At 46.1% G+C, this 24,177-nt stretch overlaps 1 protein-coding gene and 1 long non-coding RNA gene across 4 annotated transcripts in view; both read right to left on the reverse strand.

Annotated features, from left to right (window-relative positions):
* The window catches only part of LOC102937877 (limbic system associated membrane protein), a 1,332,442-nt gene that overhangs the window by 1,121,310 nt on the left and 186,955 nt on the right, over window positions 1-24,177 (reverse strand). The window lies entirely within an intron of this gene.
* LOC122464171 overlaps window positions 15,479-24,177 on the reverse strand; it is a 164,180-nt gene continuing 155,481 nt past the window's right edge. Inside the window, exon 3 of the long non-coding RNA XR_006288097.1 lies at window positions 15,479-16,894. This is a non-coding gene — a long non-coding RNA (uncharacterized LOC122464171). The remainder of the gene's footprint in view (window positions 16,895-24,177) is intronic.

The raw sequence follows: 24,177 nt of genomic DNA on the forward strand, positions 1-24,177 counted from the left end.
TAGTTAAAAACCTTTCAGTACTAGATGACTGAATTATGCTTTTCTCCTGCATGACTGCTGAAGATACAAACTCATGGTATATAAAATACAAAAATCCTAGCGTACTGCAACATTAAGGCTGAGAAATCAAGCACTTAAAAGTTAAGACATTCCAGAATTAAATTCTCTCCTGCAACATTAACTCAGCCACACTGCATATCCTAGTTATCACATCATTATATATGAAAGTGTGTATTTCACAAGTAAAATAGGAATACAGAACATATATATTCTGGAATGTGATGAGGCCAAGATAACATTGCAGGAAAAACTTGAGCCTTTAGTATATTCTGAATTCCAGTTTGGATTTACACTCTAAATATTACGTTACATTGTTACCTTATGCTCCACATCTGTTTGTGGTACTCACCTCTTTTCTCTCTTTATTTTATAGGTGTGGTTTGTCTACACCAATGCTTCTCAAACTATTTTTTCCACGGATCACTTGAAAATTGCTGAGGGTCTTGGCGGACCACTTAATGATCTTTCCAAATGTTGTTTGTACCGTAAGCTAACTATTGTAAAGTGTTTTGGATAAAAGCGCTATATTAAAAAAAACATAATAATTAACTTTTTTTGTTCTACAAATAAAAGCACACAACTCATTTTAATATCGGTAGTTTTACCTTTCTAATGGGATGGATGTGCCCTCTGTCCCCCAGCGTAGCAGCCCCCAAGCTGGGGCTGGGAAGGAGGGGGATCTCTCCCCAGCAGCCGCAGCCGGGGAAAGTTGCCTCTTTCTCTGGCCGCTGCAGCCCTGCATATCCCAAATTCCCCCCACCCACTCTTCTCACCCCATTGCCCCCTCCCTCCTACCCCAAATTCCCCCCCAAAGCCACCACCTCACCTTACATGTGGTTCTTCTCCAGGGTCCAGGCAGCTAATTAGTGGACCCATACCTGCACAGCTCCATTAATTAGGTGGGTGGCCCTTCATTCTTTCGTGTGTGACGCCCAAGCGCACCTTAGAGGGAACTATCTGCGGAGCACCTGAATGGAGCTCGCGACCACTGGTGGTCCACGGACCACAGTTTGAGAACCTGTGGTCTACACCACTGTTTCCCAAACAGGTAGTGGGTCCTGGGATGGTTGTACATAGGTCGCAGGCCTGATGTGGACAGGGAGCCCAGAGGGTGGTGTGGGAGAGCAAACCCGTCCCACGCTCAGTCCACAGCAGCGGCTCTTGTCCCATGAGGGTGGGCCTGGCTTCCTGCTCTGGACGTTGTGTCCTGGTGCAGAGGGTCACAGCACCACTCAAATTTGGCCTGGCTTCACCCCACCCTCCTGACGGAGGGGCAGCTGGGCCAAACCTGAGTGGGGCTGTGATCTCGTATGCCAGGTCGCAATGGCACGCACTCAGGTTTGGCCTGGCTGCCCCTCCATCATGACAGAGGGGTGGCGAGACCTGATCCGAGTGGTGCTGTAACCCCATGAGCCGGGCTGCAACATCCATAGCGGGGAGCCAGGCCCAGACCCTTGGGACAGAAGCCACCGCTGCAGGGTGAGTGTGGTATGGTTTTCCTTTCCAACCCTCCAATGGAGCCTGCTCTCTGCACCATGCTGGGATGAGGGTTGCGGCGCCAAGGTGGAGGGTGATGCTGTGTGTAGTCGGTGTCCCCTCAGTGGGATGAGGAGGAGGCAGAGGCGGCAGAGGAGAAAGACATCAATATATGAATTCGGGCTCCCCGCCCATAATTTGGACACTGGGTGGGTCACATAAAATGACAAAATGCAGTTGGTGGGCTGCCTTAGCACAACGTTTTGGAATCACCGGTTGACACGACAAATGCTTTGCAGGCATCGCCCCACAGTGGAAACAAAGGTTATACCCGCAAAAGCACTCTTGCCGGTGTAAGTGCATCTGCACTAAGGCTGTTGCTGTGTTGGCTAGGGGGTGTGATTAGAGGACATAGCTAGGCCAGTAAAACTTTGTAGTGTAGACTTAGCCTTCAGATCTGATCCTGCAAAGACTTACACATGCTTAACTTTATAAACTGCGAATTGTCCCATTGAGGGTCAACACTGGATTGTCGGTTCTTCGGTGCTGGGACTGTCTGTTCTCTGTTTGTGCAATGCCTAGTACAATGAGGCCATTATTCATGACCTGGGCCTCTATGTTCCAGAATACAAATAATAATTGTTAATAATCACAATGTGTAAAGTTAAGCACATTCCTAAATTTTTGCAGGATCTGGGCCTTAGATTGCAAGCTCTTTGGAGCAGAGACCATCTCTTTGTAACACCTTTGTACCGTGCCTAGCATAATGGAGTTGGGGCCTCTCTGTGCTATTATAAATACATAATAAAATTAATTCCGCGGGGTTTTTTGCGTTCTTGATTTTTTTTGCATTTAGTTTTAAGGGGAAAAAAGGAAATATTCAAAGCTATTTGGGTTGTGCTGTTTCAAAACTCTGCAGGCTTTGTCAGCAGAGCTTTGAGTTCCATTTACAGCATATACACTGATTTCTTTGAACCCCAGTGTTGAATGAGGGTGGGACCCACCCACTACTCCAGGCCCCGACCCAGGGACCCTGTAGATAGCAGCCTCCTGCTGCATCTCTTTAACCTCGTTCAATACTGCTATGATTCCCTGGACTGCCTGCCCGGGCCCAGCACCTTCTTCAGCCTCTTCTCAGAGCCACCAGCCAGCAAGTCCCAGCAGCCAGCCAGGAGCTCCCTCTTGCTCCCCCAGTCACTGACAGCAACTGCTCTGTTGAAGGTGCTCCCTTGCTGCAGCCTGCTAGGAACACAGTCCTCACTCCTACCCTGCAGCTCCTTTTGTACGAGCCCCCTGGCCCTGATTGGCTGCTCCATGCGTCCCTCCAATTGGCTGCTTCCTGTGCAGCCTCCCAAGGCTGCTAGGAGGACGCATCTCCCCTGCTTCTTTCTAGGATGGGGTATGGCAGGACCCTGAGGCCTTCATTAACCCCTTCCACTTGGCTGGGTGGTGAACACTGCATCACACATCTACACTGACTTTTTGAACCCCAATGAGCCACAATTCATGTTTATCGGTAGATCAGATATGGCCTTCAAAGTGCAACTGAAGCTCAGGTCTTGTGGATTTCCTAAGATCTGCAGGAATGGAGCAGCAGAGCACACTGGTCCTGAGGAACTTGTCAATATACTCTGCTCCACCATCCTCAGCCAATTGGCCTGAGCTTCCAAGATACGCTAACTCCATACATAGCAATTTGGTCTCTGAAGCTAACAAGTCCTGCCAGCTTCAAGAAGGGAGCTTGCCAGCTGTCTGCATGGTTAATAGTTTGGCAGTTAGAAGGTCAAGATCTTCATCCATACCTGTGCTTAGGTGTCTAACGCAGCCAATTTTCAACATATTTGAGTGGATCCGCTAATATTTCTGAATAATAAAAATTCAGGCCATATTTCTGGAGGTGCCCTGAGTCACAGGAAAAATGTTCAAGCTGCCAACCTTTGCGAAATAGAGCTATCCATGTGTATACCTCACTGGATGTACCATGAAGATTAGTTAAAGAGACTCCATACAGTGGGGGCCTATTTCATCAGAAAACAACACATCCCCACATTGAAGCACTGAGTGAGAATCATGGTAGCAGCATCCCATAATGGGACCAATGTTGGCATTTTTCAATATGTTTGACTTCCATAAGAACATCCTTACTGGGTCAGACCAAAGGTCCATCTAGCTCAGCATCCTGTCTTCCGACAGTGGCCAATGCCAGGTGCCCCAGAGGAACGAACAGGTAATCATCAAGTGATCCATTTCCTGTCACTCATTCCCAGCTTCTGACTTTCGTTTCAAATTCAGGAAAACAGCCAAGAAAGAAAGAACCAATATAAAGTTTTTATGAGAAAGAGTGCGCAGTGACCCACTCCTTTACAAGTCTGGATTTGAAGTCAGTCACAAAGTGGCAGCCGCAGATACTGCAAAGAGAATCCTCTGCATTTAAAGGTGCAACACACAGAAGACAGAATGAAAACATTCACTGGGGTGACTCACCTTTAAGAAATCTACAATAATGATGGATAGACAGAAAGAGTATATATTTAATCTCCTTTCAGTTACGTAGCAACATACAACACAAATGCCACCTCACATGCATGTGGAGATCAGTAAAATCTAGCAATTGCTGTATCTTTTGCTGTTAACATCGTTGACTTCTGTGCTCTGAAACAGACCCCAGGTTTGGTTCCCTAAATGGATTCACTGACTTGTAGAATAAGCTTGATTTCACCCTTCTCCCACCAACCATGGCACTGCAGCAAGCTGTCTATGTTACCCTCTGGTTAGCTCAACTGGACAGATCTTCAGGCTTTCGTTGCCCCTAACATGTTTCCAGTTTACCAGGGATGGGGCAAAACAACTCTGATAAAATAAGAACCAATTGTGAACCTTTTGAAAAACATAAGGTCTGAAAAGAAAATGTTTCGTTTTTGCTTTTGTGTCATTTTCAAGCATGTGTGCACTTGGATTTTGGCTGAGTCCAAAGCACACCCTTGTGGCAGTTCTGCAGCCTGGCCAAATATAGGAACTCCTGGAACTCCCCTGGTAGGCCTGCTCTCAACAGATTTCCAAACCAAAGAGATGTCCTGATAAAGAGGAAATGCTGCCTGATGCTTGACAGAGCTGAAGCATACCTCTGAACTTTGAGGGCAGCTGTCACAACTCTGACACTCGTTTTGCTAAAAACAGCCCAGAACTGAGTCTTCTGTTCCAGTCCTCAAGTTTATCCACTCACAGATATCTTTGCAAAAGAGTGGCTCAAAAGCATGTCCCTCTCACCAACAGAAGCTGGTCCAATAGAAGCTATTACCCCACCCACCTTGTCCCTCTAATATCGTGGGACTGAAAAAGCTACCATTACACTGCAGATTATATCAGTATCATTTACTCCATTCCTATCACTGTCTTCTTTCTCAAGCACTAGACACTAGAAATAAGGTAAAGATGCTTAGCAGTCAGCAAAGTAAAAGTGTTGGCCACATTGCACCCCAGAGGCCAATGGTGGCCACAGGAGTTCGAAAATATGGCTTACCACTACCCTTGAGCCAAACTCATTGATATCATAAGTGGACACAGCTTTACTTAGTCAAGTTGCACTCATTTATACTAGCCGTGATTTTGGTGTCTATTATTTTATGCAGCGGTATGGCCATTGGAGACTACAGTTCCCACCATGCATTGCTCCCACTGGAGCCATTGGGCCGTATTATGTGGTGGGATCTGTAGTCTCTCTGAGTTCATGGTGAGGGCAGCTATAGGGCAACTACCCTATAGTTGGACCCAGCCCATAAGCTCATAGAAATATGCCAATGCACCACACAGCTGGTCAAAGCTCGCATGCCCTTGGCTGTAACAGAATCTATTCAACCTATGCAGCACAAGAAAAGGAAAAACTCCTCAATCTAGCCCCTGCACTAGTACTGCCCCACCCTGCACACTAAATGCTCTCCTGCAACCGTAGCACAAACTCCCGCACACCATACAGATGTAATCAAGTTTTAGGGATTGAAAGGCCTTTGGCAGCATCTTAATGAATTTCTCCTTCTGCCTTCCTCTTCCCCCCATTCCAGTCTTTTGTCTCTTTGGTAATAACGTGCTTTTGAATTTTGTGGGCATCTTTTCTTGCCTCCCCCTTCCTCAAAGCTGATGCGGCTTATTGGCAAATCCTGTCTCCTGTGACCAGGGTAATTGCAAAAAGGCAGAGGAGCATATATGAGCTGAACTTGTCAGACAGGAAATTTGATAAATGTCACTGGAACGAAAGACAATAGAAATTAAAGAGGTTTCCTTTTCTCACTCTCTCGTCTCAGTCAATGTGCCTCAACAGCCATACCACCCGCAGTACATCTGACAAGCTAAGCAGAGCCGAGGGGTAGTTGCTACTTTGATGGGCATCCCCCTAGGGAAAACCTGGGTGCTGCAAATAGTGGCATTAACAGTTCAGCAGATGGCACTCTTCCCTCTGAGTCAGGAGCGAACCAACGCTCAGATGTACTTACTCGGGAGCTCTGCATAGATGGAGTTCTGGGTAACATTTTGTAAAAGCACCTAGATGACTTGGGGCTTTTTTACACTGTAGCACCAAAGTGTAGACACTTTCTACAGCAACCGAAGGGGGTTTTCTGTCACTGTCAGTAATCCACTCTCCCAAGCGGCAGGAGCTAAGTTGTTGGAAGCATTCTTCCATCACCTTAGATGCATCTACTCTGGGGATTAGGTTGGCAGAGCTATGGCACACAGGGATGTGAAAAATACACATCCCTGAGCTCTGTCAGTCTAATTTTTAAGCGTAGACCAGGCCTTCGGAGCCTACGTCTCATTTTCAAAAGTTACTTAGGCCACGTCTACACTTTGGGAACTATAGCAGCATAGCTACAGCACCCTGGCTCTGCCAGTATAACCCTATAGCATAGACATAGCCTACAGCAACAGCAATGGAAGGGGTTTTCCCTTTGCTACAGGAACAGCACCTCCCTGAGCAATGGTAGGTAGGTCAACAGAAGCATTCTGCATCTACGTCGGGGTTATTTTGGCCTAGCTACAGCACTCAGAGATGTGGGGTTTTTTTTTTAAACCCCAAAGTGCTTATAACTGCATCCATCTAAATTCTAAATGTAGACCAGGTCTTAGGCACATAGAAACCAAAATTGCCCTGCACTGTTAAACATCTGCTTTATTCCACCCCAGAGGTGGCTGTGTTTCAGAGGGCGTGTACTGTATACTTCTTTTGTAAAGGGCTTTGGGATCAATGAAATGAGAGAAGTTATAGAAATGTAGATCACTAAATACATAAAGCAGAAGACTGGGTGTTTTGAAATGTGCTTCGTGAATATGCAATCCTAATTAAAAATTGCACAGCTCCACAGATGCAAAAGGAGGAAATTTGGGGACAGGCTTAGTTTGGTTCTCTTGTTTCATTTACCATCATTTTTATTTATCAGCTAGAGCTGGGTGAGTAACGCAACATATTTTTCCATGAGAATTTTCACAAATTTAAAAACGGATTTGCTTTGCTCATCATGACAACCCAGTTGCATTTGATTTCCGTGAACATTTGGGCACTTGCATTCTGCTCACATAAATGCTTGTGGAAAGCCAATTTTAAGCTTGCAAACTCAAGTAATGTCAGATAGCTATCTGTAAACACTCACACACAAATATTTGCAATGGAAGTGGCATATTACATGAGACAAGACATGGTCTGACACAGCAACAGGGACTGAGTTCCCAAAACCCCTTGCCAGAACCCTAGCATAGAACAGATGTGCACCTCTGACTGCGGGTAATAATACCCAGTTCTTACAGAGTGCTTTCAATCAGTAAATCTCAAAAGTCCTTTACAAAGCAGGTCAGTATCATTGTCCCCATTTTACAGATTGGGAAACAGAGGTGAAATGACTTGTCCACAGTAAGGTCTGGACTACACTACAGTCCTTTATTGGTAAACGATGTCGCTCAGGGGTGTGAAAAATCCACACCCCTGTAGCGACATGGTCATACCAACCTACCCGACCGTGTAGACAGCGCTGTCTCAACAGGAGAGCTTCTCCCATCAGACACAACTACTGCCTCTCAGGGAGGTGAATTAACCAAGCCAACAGGAGAAGCTCTCTCCCATCGGCTTAGAGCGTTTTCATTAAAGCGCTACGGCTGCATCAGTGCAGCATTTTAACTGTAGATGTGCCCTAATCCTCGCAGCTCAGCCAGGAACAGAACTGAGGTTTCCTAAGTCCTAGCCTAGTGCTCTAGACACTAGGTCACAAACACTTACTTCGCATAGCTGTGGTTAGTGAAAATTACCTTTAAACTCGACACCCAGCCAATCAGTCTTTCAGTTGCCTGAGTTTTCCAGGAGTGGAGTCAGGCAAGGGAAAGTAAAGTTTGAAAATGTTCTAAATGCCTCTGGTTTTTAAGTGTTCCCTCTTCCTAAATTGCTTCCTCTTCCAAAGAGAGTGTAAGGCCCAGTAGCTTCTTCAGACCTTCCTCCTCCAAGAGTTAGACTCATCCAACCAGAGAAACAAATCAAGAAAATATGACCAATTACAATGAACACAGTTCAGACTGGGAGCATCAGATACTTGCAACTGAACTGCTTGTGGTAAAAAAAGAACTGTGAAAAACAACATCCCCAGAGCGAAATTAAGGCCACCCAACTCAGAGTCATTCCACAACAGAAGCAGCAAAACACAGGGAAAGGCTGCTCGCTGTGAACCATTCGCTTGGGTCTAACACCACACTCGGTGCCTTTTCAAAAGCAGGCACCACCTCATGGACAAGGAAATAGGACAAGGACAGTGTGGGTGGAGAGGTGAGGGGTTTATTATTGTCCGCCTCTAAACATGCCTTCGGCTGTGGCTCTGCAGGTGGATGCAATGGCCCCTGGCCTGGGGCTGCTCTGATCCATTTCTGCTAGAGAAGTAGCTCCTGCAGCGTGACCATGCTTCAGCAGATCATTTTTATAGTGTGCTGGTTTGATCTGTTGGATTCTTCCACCTGTTTAGCTCCCACTTAGCATCAACCTCTGTGTAGCTTGAGCTGGGAAACATGAAACCACATGATGAATGGTCTTGTGGTTAAGGCACTGGGGGGATGCAAGTCAAGAGACTTGGATTCTAGTCCCAGATCTGCCACAGATGCACTATGTGACCTTACGCAATTCACTTCACCTCACATTTCCATCTGTAACGATGATAATTTCCCAATTCATCTCCTTGTGAGAATAAATTCTCTGATGTTATATGATGCTCCAAGAGCCACAGGAGAAAGCCTATAAATATAGCTGTGCTCATGCATGCTGTGAGCTGCGCCCACAGCAGCTGAGCTAGTGCTGCAATGGTACTGAGCAACAATGGTTTGTTGCAACACCATGAGACCCTCAACTGGCGACCCTCTGAATTATCCTGCCATCTACATTTGCAGGCTGCAGGCCAGGCTGGGGAGAAGGGCACCGTACTCTGGATAAGCTTGGTCCTTTGGGAGATCTTGGATGCCTTGATGGGTGTTAGGGGAACACCCTCAGACACCGAGGGTTTGAAATTTCCAGAGAAGGGCCAACATGTTGAGATCATGGTTCATTGTAGCACAGATTTCCTCTGAACACATTTGCCAACATTTAAGCCACAAATGGCCTTGCCTGTCATTTTCTGCCTTGCCTTTGTTGCAAATGCCAGTAATTAGCAGAGCTATTTGTATGTCCCCTGGGCCTCCCTCCCTCCCAGCCCAGCTACCCCTTCTGCTTGACAATTCTACAGTTGTCTTTGGTTTATGATATCACAGTCTATTTCCTTGAAGATGATTGTGAGGTCAGAGAGGGAATTTGTATCCATTACAAAGCTGTTAAAACATCAATGAATATGTGTTATTAGCCTATTTTAACTTAATTTATTGTTTAACATACAATAACTGTCTGAGTAAATCACTTGCAAAGGCCAACACAACTCCTCTAAATCCCAGAGAACAATATCTGTAATGGCTGCTGAAAAATATGGGAGATCTTGGGTATTGTTAGTGTCTAATATTAAGTCCCCAAAGTTCTAGAAACCTAACAAGTTCTTGGAAGTCCCCCAGTTAACTCCTCTTTCATTCTGTACCTCCAGCTGCAAACCCCAGAACCTTTTCATGTGTCCTTCCCTGCCCCAATACCAAATACTATATAACCCAGTGCGAACCCAAGCACTTCTCCACATCCTCTCCCCACCCATTCCTGATACAGAAGAGTCTTGAAGCAAGCCCCTCTTGACCTCCATAACACTTATAGTAACCCACTCTGGACCTCCATAACACTTCTAGTAACCCACTCTTGAGACTGTAGACTCACTATGAATCCCTCTTTAGATCTCTGTGTCTTCTCCCAGCTGCCCCCACTCCAGCTCTTTCCCATGTCTGATACTGCCCAACCCTCTCTGAATCTCCCCAACATCTCCAGATCCTGTTCCTTTTTCTTCCACATCACCATTTATTCATCCTTGATATTGTCCTGCTCTCTGCCCTTGACAGCCACTTAGTGAGAGAAGCATCCGACCCTGTAAATGACAGGTGAACAGCATAGAGTATTCATTGTGCCTCCCACATACACAGAAACTTGCATTCCTGTTCACTGAGCAGAACACCTGCTGCTGGATCAGTGCCCACTAGCTGGAGTTTACTCTCCAATGCACATACAGTGCTGCCAAAAGTCAATGCATTTCCCTAGCCTCACCCGTGATTTCTGTTGTAGAAGCTGGAGCAGAGGAGACAGGAAAAGCAGGAAGGGAGAGCAAGAAAGGCAGAAGTCCAAAAGGAGCAACATTTGGGCTGGAAGCCAGGCAAATGAGAAGATTAAAGATAAAAACTTTAAAAGAAGTCTCTAATCTTTCTTTTTTTAATCTTGTGGTTTTTCCTTTTCCACGTCAATCATCCTCGCTTTTTATATCTCCATCAACGTTGCAAAAGCAGGAGAGATCTCATGCAGAGTCAGCTGCTCAGCCCAACAAACGCACGGTGGGGTTGAGGACACGAGCATATGGGAGATGACACACTTTTGAGTCTGCTAAATGTCATCTCCTGAACTCCCATCTGCTGGGATGACAAAGTACTGAGCAAAGGGTTACTTTGTCCAATGGGAAGCCTTGCTTTTCTGCCGGTGCAATTTTCTGCCCCACTTTTGACTTCTTTACTGATTTGGATGTCTGATTAAGGCACCCAAGCCTGTCAGTCTCCCAAAATGATGTCATCCCCAAACTACCTACTGTTCAGAGGAGCAGCTTGTAAATTTCCATCGCCTTGGATTATGTTCAAATTATCGTTAAGCCTCAGGGCAAAACTGGCATCCATCGAAAGCTGGAGCTGGGCATATGGGGTCTGATCCAATGCCTGTTGAAATCAATGAGAAGCTTTCCATTGACTTCTGTGGATTTTGGATCAGCCTCATTGTGGGCTCCGACAATGCTCCTCAATCCTAAATTTCCCCCCACCCATTATTCCAGGACTTTCTTCCCCTCACCCCTCCCAGCTTTGCTGATACAACTAAATCCTGAACCGCAGTAGCCATGCTGCTGTGAAGGCTAATTAAGTAGCAAAACATACACCTGTTTCAGTATCCCAAACCCCCCAGGTATAGGAAGGGACGTCTACCAGGAGCAGCAGCAGTAGAGCAAGGGGGGACCCTTATTTCCATTATTGTATATATTTATTCATGTGTCATTACTGCTATCTTTGTATCTTGTCCTGCTCCAAGCACAATATAAATGCTTAATAAATAAAAAGGCTTTTTAAACAGAATATCGACACATCGTATTTGGCTCAAAAGTTAGGTGGTGTGAAACTAAAGCCTTTAGAAAGCAGTATTATAATTATTTATTAATACAGTAGCCATGAGCAGGTTGTCATGGACCAGGACCCTCTTGTGCTAGGCACAAACGCAGAACAAAAAGAAGTGTGTATAACTGTTAAGATTTCTGAGTGTTGCACCTTTACATTTATAGGCCCCTGATGTCTACAGGAGCAGCTGCCACTGCGTGAAGCAGCATGCTATGGAAGGCAAACACGCTGTGCTCTCTCTCTCTCATGGAAACTTTGCTTTTGTTCTTTATTGTTTCATTGTCTTTCTTTAATCTAAAAAAGTCAGACTTGAAGTACAGGTTTGCATGTTGTGTCTGGAAAACATAACACCTAAGCAAAAAGCAACGTTGCCATGGGCTTTTTAAAAACACCAAATAAAAATAAACAAACTATCCTTGGCACTATTTGCAACAGAACGTAGTGAATAATTCACAATGATAATGATTTGTTGAATTTAACCTGGTTTTCTGCTTGTGGAATATGCACAACCAGATGGTGATTTCCTTGCATGTATTTGTTTTTCAAGTTTATTTGATAGGTTTCCCCTCACCCCCCAGGTTTTTTCTTCTGTGGACTGATCATGAAATTTGAAATTCCAGCTGGGTTGAGAACTGGTCAGATAACTAACATGATACTGCTTCTGCTCTCTAATAAGAAGAGGGACAAGTATGATTGGGGGCATAGAAAAGCTCTTATATGAAGAGTAACTGAAAAGATTGGGGCTGTTTATCTTAGAAAGGAAACAAATAAGAGGGGACCTCATAAAACTCTATATAATAATGAACAGTCTAGAGAAAGTCGATTGGGCGCTTCAGTTCTCTTGGTGTTATGAGACAAGGATAAGGGAACAGTAAATGAAATTGAAAGGTACCAAATTCAAAATTCATAAAAGGATTTTTTTTTTCACACAACATATAATTAGACTAAGGAACTCATCACCACAAGATGCTGTTAAGGCCAAAAATTTAGTGAGATTCAAAGAGTGATCAGATATTTATAGGGATAATAAGAATATCCAGAGTTATAATAATTAATGCTCAAAAAGAGCATGAGAGGAGATAATGATTGGTTTAAGCCCTGAAGCAGAAGGTATTCTAACTATTAAGGATCAGGATGAGACCTTATGGGAGGCAGATAATCCCACATCCACCAACAGTGAGCTTCCTTGCACCTTCCTCTGACTGTGAGAGAGAGTATACTGGCCTGGATGGACCTTGGGACTGAGTGTCTGTGGCAATTCCTATGTTCATCTGATTGAGTAAGCACACAAGTCCTTCGGGCTGAATACTCACATGCATAAATGCAAAATTCCATTTCTGAGAATAATCTCATCTGCAACTTTGAAATTAACTTTCTTCCAATGTTTTTTGAGATCACTCAAATCTATGCAGAGAGAGAATGCTAAGCCGCATTAAGTGCAGCCAGAAATTCTTGTTTGCGTTATTTTTCTGAGCCTGTGAATGCTGGGGGTAGCATTATTACATACTGTGTCTAGTCCCACTGAGTAATCCCATTGACTTCAATAGTAGTAAGTAGTCCCATTGACTTCAATGGGAACTCCTTCCCGAGTGTAAATCTCACTACCATAAATGTTTACAGGCTACGACTCCTAGGGTGAAGCCCAAACCTAGCAGCAGGAAGCTAGTACCTGAGGATCTGAAAGTGAACTTGGTTAGAAACTGAAAAGAGGAGGAAATCTGTGGAGCCTATGTTAGCTGTAAGAAACACAAACAACCACCAAACAGCGTAAAAGTGAAAAGTGAATTGATTTTAAAATATTTCAGTTTTAATTTATCAAAAGGCCTGATCCTTCCCCAGTTGAAATTAATGGCAGTTTTGCTATTGACATTAATGGGTGCAAGATCCAGCTTTGAGTGGTCCACAGAATGAAAAACCTATGATCTAAGGAGTTACTAGTATCTCACGAACATGCTGTGACCTCTGCAAAGGGGCAGGTGGATTAAACTGGATTCTTTACCCAAGCACCCTCACAACTGGCTTGCAAAGCTCCCATTGGACAAGGGTGCAGGATCCAGGCCTAAATAAACCGTTGCTGTCTTTCTTCTCCCTTCTCTTCATGAATCATAAGCTCCCTGCATTGTTCTCCAGTGAGTACTGCATTTGGTCATAGAATCATAGAATATCCGGGTTGGAAGGGACCTCAGGAGGTCATCTAGTCCAACCCCCTGCTCAAAGCAGGACCAATCCCCCATAGTTGCCCCAGATCCCTAAATGGCCCCCTCAAGGATTGAACTCACAACCCTGGGTTTAGCAGGCCACTGCTCAAACCACTGAGCTATCCCTCCCCCCTCACTTTTGCTCTGTGCCATTTGCATTAGATGCAGCATTAAGGAAGTGCAGGTTTTAATATGTACACAAGCGCCGACTTTCATTTTTCCACCCTCCCCTTCGCCCCACCTCCACTCCGCACCTTCCCCAAGGCCCCACCCTCACTCTGTCTCTTCCCACCCTTGCTCCAGCCCTCCCCCCGCCCAGTCCCTCCTGCGCACTATTGAACAGCTGATCGGTGGGTGGCTGGTGAGTGCTGAGCACCCACTATTTTTTTTTCGTGGGTGCTCCAGCCCTGAAGCACCTGCGGAGTCAGCATCTAGGAATATGTATTCTTTTTAACCTGAAAAAGTCCCACCAAATGTACCAGGTAGTGCCACTCAGGACACAGCTGGAATGGAAGAGGGGGACAGGGACTTTATATAGGATTCACTGATCCCACCCCTCTGCATCCCCCAAAGTCCCAGCTCCAGAGTGGCCTACAGTCCCAGGCCTGGCTCGAGGGAGCTCATCACATTCCTCCCCCGTCAGTCAAGTCCCTGTATCAGCAAAAGGCAGAGAACAAGCTGTGACCGCTGGGCAATCAAAAAACTGCCGAACCAATGAAACCTGGCATGGCAAATCGGTGTAAGAACACCAGTGAGCTTGAAGAGGTAAAGAGAACGCCCAGGGGAGCAGGGCAAGGCAGGAGATGGTGTGACGGGGGCTAAACTTCACAGCTCTTCTCTGCATGATAAATTTTGCAGCCGCTTGGAAAGCTGCCCCTCTGTGCTCTTGCTCTTTCCCCTCCGCCTCCCTCCTTTCCCAGTCTCTTTCTCCCTCTCATTCCCTCCCCCTTCTCCAGTTTTGCTACAGTTTGTAAAAGCAGCCTGGCTGAGTGCACGAGCATGGGATATGGGATGGAGTTAGTGGAGATTTATTCCTTGCTGTTTTACATGTCACAAGCTCTAACTTCAGCCGCCTCTCATAACAAGAGCCTGATGCTTTGAAAGCAGGCATGTGCTGTAAAAGATCTACTTAGGCCTGTATGCAGGGAGGGTGATATGACAGGGCAAGAAACTAACACACCAGCCTTTCCTCTCCAGAGATCTGGGCTCAGGTAAACTGTTGTCTCACCAAGAAACTGAGTCCTGTGGACTCTCACACATTTCTGACGGATACTTTAGTGTTATAAAACCATCACAGAGTTTGGTACCTTTGTGCACTGAGTAGGTGCAGGTGCTGCAGGTCAGGAGTGAGGGGCATTGGCAGAGCTGTGTGGGGAGCCCAGGGCTGGGATAGCAGAGGGGCTGCAGGGCAGGAGTGTGGGGCTTTTGGCAGAGTTTAGGATTGGAGTAGTAGAGTGGGTGTGTTGGGGGTTAGGGAGACTGATTTGGGCCCCTAGCATGTCACTTTCAGGCCTTTTTATCTTCAGGTTTTTATCTTCTACCCTGCAAATGTATCTCCCCCAGGCTGGCACCAGTCTTCTAAACTGGCAGTTTCAGTCACTCATGTTTCCCCGTTAGCTTCATGTGTTGGCTTCTAGGTTAGAGGCACAGGTACACTCTGCAGCCCTTTGCCCAGAGTCACACTCCTTTCCTCCGTGCGTGCTCCCCTGCCCACCAACATACAGTCCAGGCAGCTCTGGAAAAAATCACCAACACACAGTGTAGAAGCCCTTCAAAAGCACGCACGCACGCATGCACACAAGCAGCTCAGTCGTCTGGGGACCCTCTACGTTCACTCACTCACTCTTCCCCTCCCTTTTATTTCCCTTATCCCAAGTGGATTGCGTCGCAGGCCTGGAACAAACCCGACAAGGTCACACTGTTTGATTCCGATGTCAGTTTCAATTACGTTGCAGCTTTTATAACCAAATCAAAATACAAAAGAGAAAAAGAGAGAGAGAGAGAGAGAGGAGACAAGGCAGGATCCAGCTGCAGACTGGGAAATGACATTTCAATTTGTCAATTGATTCATTCCCCCCCACCACTTTTCCCCCCTTTCTGTCCAATAAATTAATTAGCATGTTTATAATTTGGATGGCTGGGGTGGTGCAGGACTGGAGGGGGGAGGGGGCAGACCCACCTTCTCTTTAGGGATAGGCACATTGGTTTCCATAAGTGAGGGGCACACAAAGCACAAATCAAACGCACGCTGCAAACACCCTGATGTGTTCGATTCAGGGTTTTGGTTGGCCTGACACTGCCTTTGGTAAACCTTCCAGGTGTCCTCTCCCAGTGAAGCAACTTCCTGACTGAAAAATCTGTATTTAGCCTTTGTTTAATCCACTTTGATTATTGTCCATAACACAATCTTGTAACGCAAAGACAAGGGGGCATGCAATGAAATGAAAAGGAGGCAAATTCAAAAGTGATACAAGAAAATATTTTTTCACCCAATATGCAGGTGGCTGTGGAACGCACTGCCCTATGAAGTTGTTGATGCTAAGACATTAGCCAGATCAGAAAGGGACTTAACATTTATATGGGCATCAAAAATATCCAGAGTTGTTATGAATGACAATAAAAATGTTGGAAGGAATATTAAATCTCCTGTGGCAGGGCTTCAGGTGATCTCTAGCTATCAGAGATCAGGAGGAAACCTAATGTGGGGGGCAAAATATCCCACATCTGCTGGTTGTGGGGTTGTTTACACCTTCCTGTGAAGCATCTGGTGCTGGTCACTGTCAGAGACTGGATATGGGGCTAATCTGGTCAGCCAATCTCCATAATCTACTGGGTTCCAGCCACAACACAAAAGACCCAAAATGGTCTGAAGAGAGGCTGTTGTCAGCATATTTTCCGCTGAATTAGAACAAGAAGCCCCCAAAAGACAATGGCAAAGCCTGTGCCCGTGAGATTCCTAGACCAGTTTTTATGACTCCAAAGTTTCAGAGACTTCAGATTAGAGATGGATCCATGCGGCAGAGTTCAGGTCCCTGAACATTTGGAAGGTTTGGAAGCAGGGTTCTGATTTAGCCCATTACAGAGAAAGGGCCAGCTGTGAAGTACAGAACTGAATTTCCCCAAACTTTGCCTTTAGCATTCTTTGTTTGGGACCCAGTCGTAGTTTTTGCTGCAGTCTGGCTGTTTCCTTGGACTTTCTTCTCTGACCTGCACCTCACATTCTGAACTCCTGAGAGATCGGTTCTTTCCTTGCCCCGAGTCTCTACAAAGTTAACAGCTGACCTCTGTATTACATTTTGATCCACGATGAACAATTCTGGAGCACTGGGGTAACACAAGCGCTCACTTCGGTAATGTCCCCACGGGGAAAGAGTCTTTATAAATGAGAAACAAAAGGAGGAATCAGCCGAAATGAGCGGTGCATTTTAAAGTCAAAACAATGAGTGAAACACAGCTCTGGCATAAATGGGTATAACGCAACGGCGGCCAATGGAGATACACATTTAACTCAGTGTGTGCTCAGTCATTCAGCAATCAGACATGATTTTCTCAATCTCCTCTCCCTTTTATCTATCTGTATCTATGCAAAACTAATTTCTTCAACCCAGCTTCTCCACAATAAGCCCTCCACACACACACACGCACACACAAAGCCTTAATTATTTCAAGCAATTTACTGACTCTTGTCCCCCTGGGAAAAAAAGAGATTAGTGTTGGCTTGGGAGGCGCTAAGGTACTTCCCTAATGGGCACACACAAAAGAAGCTAGCTAGAGCCATCTAATGAGCCCATCACGATAACATCCCATCTGTGCATGTTCGAGGGAACGGTGGGTTGTTAAGACCCCATGTGAGAACTCTAGCAATGGAGGGCTATGGTGGCAGAAAACTACCTGCTGAGAATCATTCCTGTAGGTACAAATAAGCCACACACACTTCCCACAGAAGATCTCCCTGCTTCCAGAAGCAAACACCTACTGCTGCCGTTCCTGCTGACTTGCCACCAGTGACTTGGAGACCTCCATTTGCACCGGCCATTCACGTGCAGCACTGCCGGCCCAGTGACAATCTTGAGTAGACAGCGGCGTGTCAGGGCCTACAGCTCTACCCTTGCAGAATGGCCGCAACTCTGGGATACTGAGACAGGGGGCAAACTTTGGTAGCCCTAATTTACACTCACCTGTTTGCAACCTAGGATGCAGATCCTGGACTAGGCTTACCAGGCTGCTGACTAGAATGGCTGCTACAGTGCAGAAAGGTTGCCTTGCCCAGTCTACGCAATGTGGCTGAGGGGCAGCAATACAGACAGTCAGACACATAGTGGAGGAGTGAAGACTGGAGGGTGGACTGCACCACCATGGTCCCACTTAATGATGCAGCAGTTAGATGGCTGGACAATCTAGATATTGACTTGTGACACACACACAAGAAGAAAACAAGCAATGGTGTGTTGTGTTTGTCTGCTGATGCTGAAACAACACAGTGATGATTTACCATACACAGAATCCCCTTGGAGGCAGTAATTTTTTTATTATTATCGTCTATTTATTTTGTGGTAGCCCAAGGCAAGGGCTGGAGCCCCTGTTGTGCTAGGCACTGTACATGCATGTAACAAAAAGACTGATCTTCCCAAAAGAGCTTACGATCTTAGCATGTGATGGGAGACCCCAGGTGGACAAAAGAGACAGAGAGGGGACAGATGAAGGGAGAGAAAGGACATGCGTGGCACAGCACACAAACATGCTCCAATGTTCTTCCGGTAGGGATCATGAGGGAGGTGAGTTCTGAGGAGGGATATGAAGAAGGATAATGTAAGGGCTTTATGGATATTTATAGAGAGCAAAAAGTCAATTGTTATGGAAACAGCCTACACATACATTCTAGTCCTCACCATGCAATGGGCGGTTGTTACACAGCTCCCCTCTGGTGCTGTAACTATGCAATGGGCGGTTATTACAGCTCCCCTCTGGTGCTGTAACCATCCCTGAGCTTCAGGGTCCCAGCTCTAGTGCTGAAAGGGTAGTTTAGTCTCCAGGCCCATTGAGTCCTAACAAGGGGGTGCTCACTGCTTGGCATGATGATTTTTGCCATGTAGACCTCTGCCCATTGGCACTAGGCTGAGACTAACCCAAGAGGGCAGCAGGATCTAGAAGTTTGAGAATAGGGCGGGGAGCCATTAATTTGTCATTTCGAATCCCGGTATTACCACTGACTTGCCACTGTATATAGACTTGGAAAAGTCCCTCTGTGATTCCATTTCCCATCTGTAAAATGGAGATCATCATACTTCCCTGACTCACTGGGGGGTTGTGAGGATTGTGTATCATTGTACAGCAGACTGACAATGTAAACATAGATCACTGAAGATCCTGATGTTTCCTCCCGACACCAGATTTGAACTAGCAAACTATCCACAGTCCTCACACAGCTGCCATCGTCATAGCACCTCACAATCTGTAACACATTTATCCTCACACAACATCCCTGTGAGGCTGGGCAGTGCTATTATCCCCCTGTTAAAGATGAGGAATGCAGAGACTAAGGCTCAGATCCTCAAAGGTATTTAGGCTCCTCCTAACTTCTATTGAAATGTGTGACTCACCCCAAGTTCATGCAGGAAGTCTGTGTCAGAGCAGGGAATCAAACCCAGGTCTCCCATAGTCAAGGCTAAGACCCAAACACACTAGATCACTCTTTCACCTAGCACTGCCACTTCATACCAGTCCCCTGAGCCATCCAGTGCTTAAAGAGTCTGCCGTGTGCTCAGAAACTATTACAAGGAAAATTGGTGCATGCAAGATATTCACAACAAAATGCAAAATAAATAAGCATTTCTTCACCTTTTGGTTCACATAGAGACATTCGCTATTTTCATCAAATTTTTGCCTCAAAAAAGTGGGACAATTTTGAAGACAGAGAGGTCATTTTCTATGCAAAAACAGCCATCTAACACACAGGGATACTTCTGCAGCAAAAATGCTACCCTTTGAACTTGTGTCTTTGCTGTCAAGCTACACAGTTTGCCAAAGGTTGTAGAAAAAGTAACACTCCCATGTTCCAAAATTGCCCTAACCTAGAGGGTGAACATTTTGATTTGAATCCTTCAAGAAAAAAACCTGTGTCACCATGTGAACGGGGCTTGACAAACGAGTCACCCGGGGCCTTTCAAAGAATAGGAAGGAAGGGGGACTCGCAGTGTATATCCAAAATGGTATTTTTTAAACAGTCGAGAGCTTTAACATCCCTCCTGCCCTACAGGATGCATCCCACTAAATAACAATGAAAGCTGGCACTGGAAATAAAAAATAAACAAACATTCCCAAGTATCCTATCTCCCACCACAGAAACACATCTTGCAGGAGAAGTGAATCTGCAGATTCTTGGATTGTAGGGTGCTTCTTTCTGATCCGAAGTAGGTTGTGATGCTTTCATCCACTAGCCACTGATTTTCTTTGTATTACATTATTCTAATTTCTGTGCTTCTTTCCCTTTTTCTTTGGGGACTTCAATGACCAAGAAACACAAAACTGCAAGATGAGCCATTTCATCTAATGCCATTTAAAGCCAAACTAACTACTTCCCAGTTTACTGGGTGAAAAGCACTATTAGTTAGAAATAACTGGGAATATGAACTGCACAGCAAGGCAAATGGCACACATGTTGAGGGACTACTATAGGTCACCTGTTAGGCACAGCAAATGTCCTAGGATGAGGGGAGAGAGAATCAGAAAATGCAACCAAGCTACCTTGTCTCTAGGTTTCCAGCCCAATCATAGAAAGGGATGTGCCAGTAATGGGGTTTTGTATGGTGAATCGTTTGATGACCAAAGTACTGTGGGTTGGAGAAGCAGCAATAATCCCCTTCCTGTTTCTTTCTCACACACCAACACGTGTCGCACAATGCTCACTCTTTTTGAAAACAATCTGAATAAAGATTGAAAGGGTGGGCACTTCCTAGTAGGAGGTGGGGAAATTGAAAAAACTGGCACCTCCTACAGGTGGTTCTTGGCATTTCCCCTCATATTTAAACTCATTTTGCTGTCTTGGAGAGCCAAATTCAGAAGGCATCTATAAGATGGTTGTAAGCTAAACTTCCTTATACTTGCTTAGAGCCAGCTACATCTACTCACTCCCACTGTTCCCCTGTGCAAGGGAGCCTAAGTAGGTTTAAATTATATATCAAGAGGCCAGAAGAAAGTATACGCTAAAGTCTTCCCCCAGCGCTCATTAACATTCACCTTCTTACACAGTTACAGCTTGGCATGTGAGTTTTACCAGCTCAGATGCCCTGACACGTGGGAAAGCGGGTTTGATGTGTCTATACTGCACCACTCTAAGCATCACTTCCAAAATTTGGCTCAAGAAGTACAGTCCCGAGAGCTAAGGGTCACACTGTTACTTTCAAAGAGGCATGCAAACTTTTGGTTGCTTAGCTGAACTTCCAAACTTTTTAAGGTTCATCCAGGTCTGGTAATAACGGACTTATCACACTGCCTTGAAAAACATAGCCAGGCTTGTCAGGGCTTCCACCCCCTGCAACAAAAGAGACTTAAGTTTCATTAAAAGTTTCTCTCAGGTTATTACCCTCTGCCACTTCCTTTAGTCTGGAGTGGTCCTATACCATGCCATAAAAATAATGAAAGTAAATGTTCTCTGTGCCCATGCAGGAACTCCAAACCATCAAAGATGAATTCACAGGGGGTGGAGGGGGGAGGGAAACAAGAGGAAAAACCTGCTTCTTCCTCAGACTTCAAGAGACAGGCAAGACAGGGATTGTTACAAAGGAAAAATAATGCTGCTTTCCACTTTAATAATGATTTATCCTTCCATCAGAAGGATAAATCCACCGCAGAGTACTTTATACACACACTAATGAATTAACCCTTGCAACACCTGCTGCGGAGTATGTCAGTATCGCTGTCCCCTTAGTGTACAGGCACAGAGGAAACGAAGGCAGAGCGAGGTGATGCAACCTGCACAAGTTACACAGCAAGTCTGTGGCAGAACCAAGGACAGAACCCAGGACTCCTGTCGTCCCGTCCTGTTCTTTAGCTACGAGACCAGCCTTCCTTCCATAAGGGGAGGCTATGGAGCCATGATAAGCTGTTGCCATCGAAAGGCTCTTTGTGGCCTGTGTGGAATGAGTTTGGTGTGTTTTTGTCTGGGTCCCAGGTGGCAAGAGCCACATCAAAACGACCCTTACACTGAGAACTAGTTGTCCTCTTTATTGGCAGTTTCAGCGGAGAGACCAACGACCGAGTGGGCCGTGGAAAGATAATTCCCCTCACATCCCGAGAAAGGGTGTTTCCAGGACAGAGGTGACACGCATTAGTAGAGGGAGGTGTGGGGAAGTTTGCCCTTCTGCTGCCTGTGTGACCTCTGCTCTGGGAATAAATACTCACTGTTGAACTGGCCCTTTTAATAGCACAAAGTTGAAAAAGATGAGGGGAAAAATGCACATCGTACGCTATGCAGCACTGGTCATGGCTCCATGACATAAACCATTTGCTCCACCACTGGACTAACTGTAAATCCTAGCGCGACACAGAGACAGATAGATTAAAAGACTCTAAATGATTCAATATTTTATACATACTCCATATACTTCAGCCATGAAGAGGATGCTGCAGCATGACAAGCTTTGGAGACTTTATCTTGCTGCAGGAGCTGAAAAACGGTGATTTTTAACAGTGACACAATAGTTAGAGATGTGTGTGTGTGCTGGCAGATGCGTATACCAGTGCACCAGCTAGTGTGTGTGTTTTTGGCAGGTTTGCATATGGCTGCATGGTTTCATGTTGGTGGATGTGTACTGTGTGTTTCGTTCAGTGTGGGTGTGTCATTTGTGCATAGGTGTAATATTTGTGGTGGCCATGTGTGTCAGTGCTGGGGCACATGCGTGTGTCTTTTGGTGTGCATTGGTTTGTGAGTGTGTATATGCTGGTATGTGTCTATATGTGGGCTGGTGGGTGTGTATTGGGTGTGTGTGTGTGTTTGGTTGTGTCTAAGTTTATTATTTTCCTCAAGCACTTTCTCAGCTGCAGCTGTAACACCAGATTCACCCCAAGCCTTATACACACAGTCTCTTGTCTTTTTGTTCCAGGCTGAAGATACATTGGCCGAGCCCCACCTTGTTTCAAACACAGTCCCCGATGCTCCTTTAGGAGGCAGAGAAGCAAAAGGCAGCTACTTCAGCAGCAGGTAGGAGGATGCTGCAGGCGCAGCTGACGTGCACAGCACCTGTAAAGCTCAAATGCTCTCCAAGAGCAAGCATGCAGCCTGTCCCCTCTCCAGGAACCAGTTAAGGCCCTCAGAGCCGCAGGTGCACTGGGCACTGCTCTTCCATCAAGCTGGCCACACTCTCCTGTGCTGGGTGTGTGCCATGTGGCAGATGGGTTTGCGGCAGCATTTGCTCTCCTGAGGAGCAGGCCCTGAGATGCAGCTGCCCATGCCCAGGAGAGCCCACCAATGTCATGTGTCCAGGGTCCTGGCAGGGAGAATAAGTTTCTGACAACGCTGAACAAGGAACTTGATCAAAGTAAGGAAAACACTACTGAGCCTTAAGCTACATTGTCTGTTTCTGCTTCACAGCAGAGCTTCTGCCTAGAACCTTCCCTGGCCCCTTCCTGCTACAGATTTAAAGAAACAGGACATCCATTTCATTACAGCCACTTCTACTCCTGGGGATCTCCTGCCAGGAGAGGCTCCAGGCTTGAGCTATATACTACCAAGATGGATGGATGGAGCCTGACTGACCAGAGGAGGGGTACAGCAGCAGCACCAGCAAAGTGAGCTTTTCGGGGGGAAATATTGAGTCAAGCAAACAGACCCAGCCCCTAACCTAAAACTCCAACTCAGCAGTTTTTGATGCTCAAATAAGTTCCCTTAACTGTATCTTCTCTCCTCCACCTCTAACCTCTTCCTGGTCTGGACACCCCTCTACAGTTCCAGAGTCCAGCGGGCACCAGGAGAAGAAACGCAGACAGATGTAGATACTGCTCAGAGACCAACTCGGATCGGTTGGCTCAAACACTATGGATTTCCATGACCAAGTATTTACCAGCCACTCCTGGACTGGTGAGCCTAGGCTGACTAGCGTTGTCAGGTGGGACCCATGTCCCAATCCAGGAAGGAGTTGACAATGCCAGCTGAGACTCGCTTGGAGATTTGGGGTATTCTGATCAAAGCTCTGAGGCTGTGAAACCCGGACAAACTAAAACAAATGGGTTGGCTTGCAGCCCGTGGGGAGCCAACGTGCTATGCAGGCATCTCTGTCATGCGCACAAACTAAGGTCCCTTTGTTTCCCAGGGGTGACTCAGGGAGTGTGTACCCCAGACGGACTCATTGCCAGGAACAGAAAGTTAGCAAGTGAAGTGGAAGCCCAGGTTATCCCTTCCGTGCTGGACCAGCTGGGCACATAACAGTGCAGCTGAAGGGGGTTACACTAGTGTAGCTGGATGCTCCAAGGCAGGGGTGGCCAAACCGCAGCTCTTTTACCGTGAATGTGTGGCTTGTGTCTCTTCCTACCAGACTGGCGGGGGGGGGAGCTCAGGGCTTCTGTCCTGCAGTGGGGTGGTGGGGCAAGGGGCTTCTTCTGCCCAGCAGGGAGGGCAGTCTTGGGGCTTCAACTCCACGGGGTGCGCCTGCTGGGACTCGGG

The sequence above is a fragment of the Chelonia mydas genome, chromosome 1 (assembly GCF_015237465.2).
Source record: "Chelonia mydas isolate rCheMyd1 chromosome 1, rCheMyd1.pri.v2, whole genome shotgun sequence".
In the NCBI taxonomy this organism is placed as follows: Eukaryota; Metazoa; Chordata; order Testudines; family Cheloniidae; genus Chelonia; species Chelonia mydas.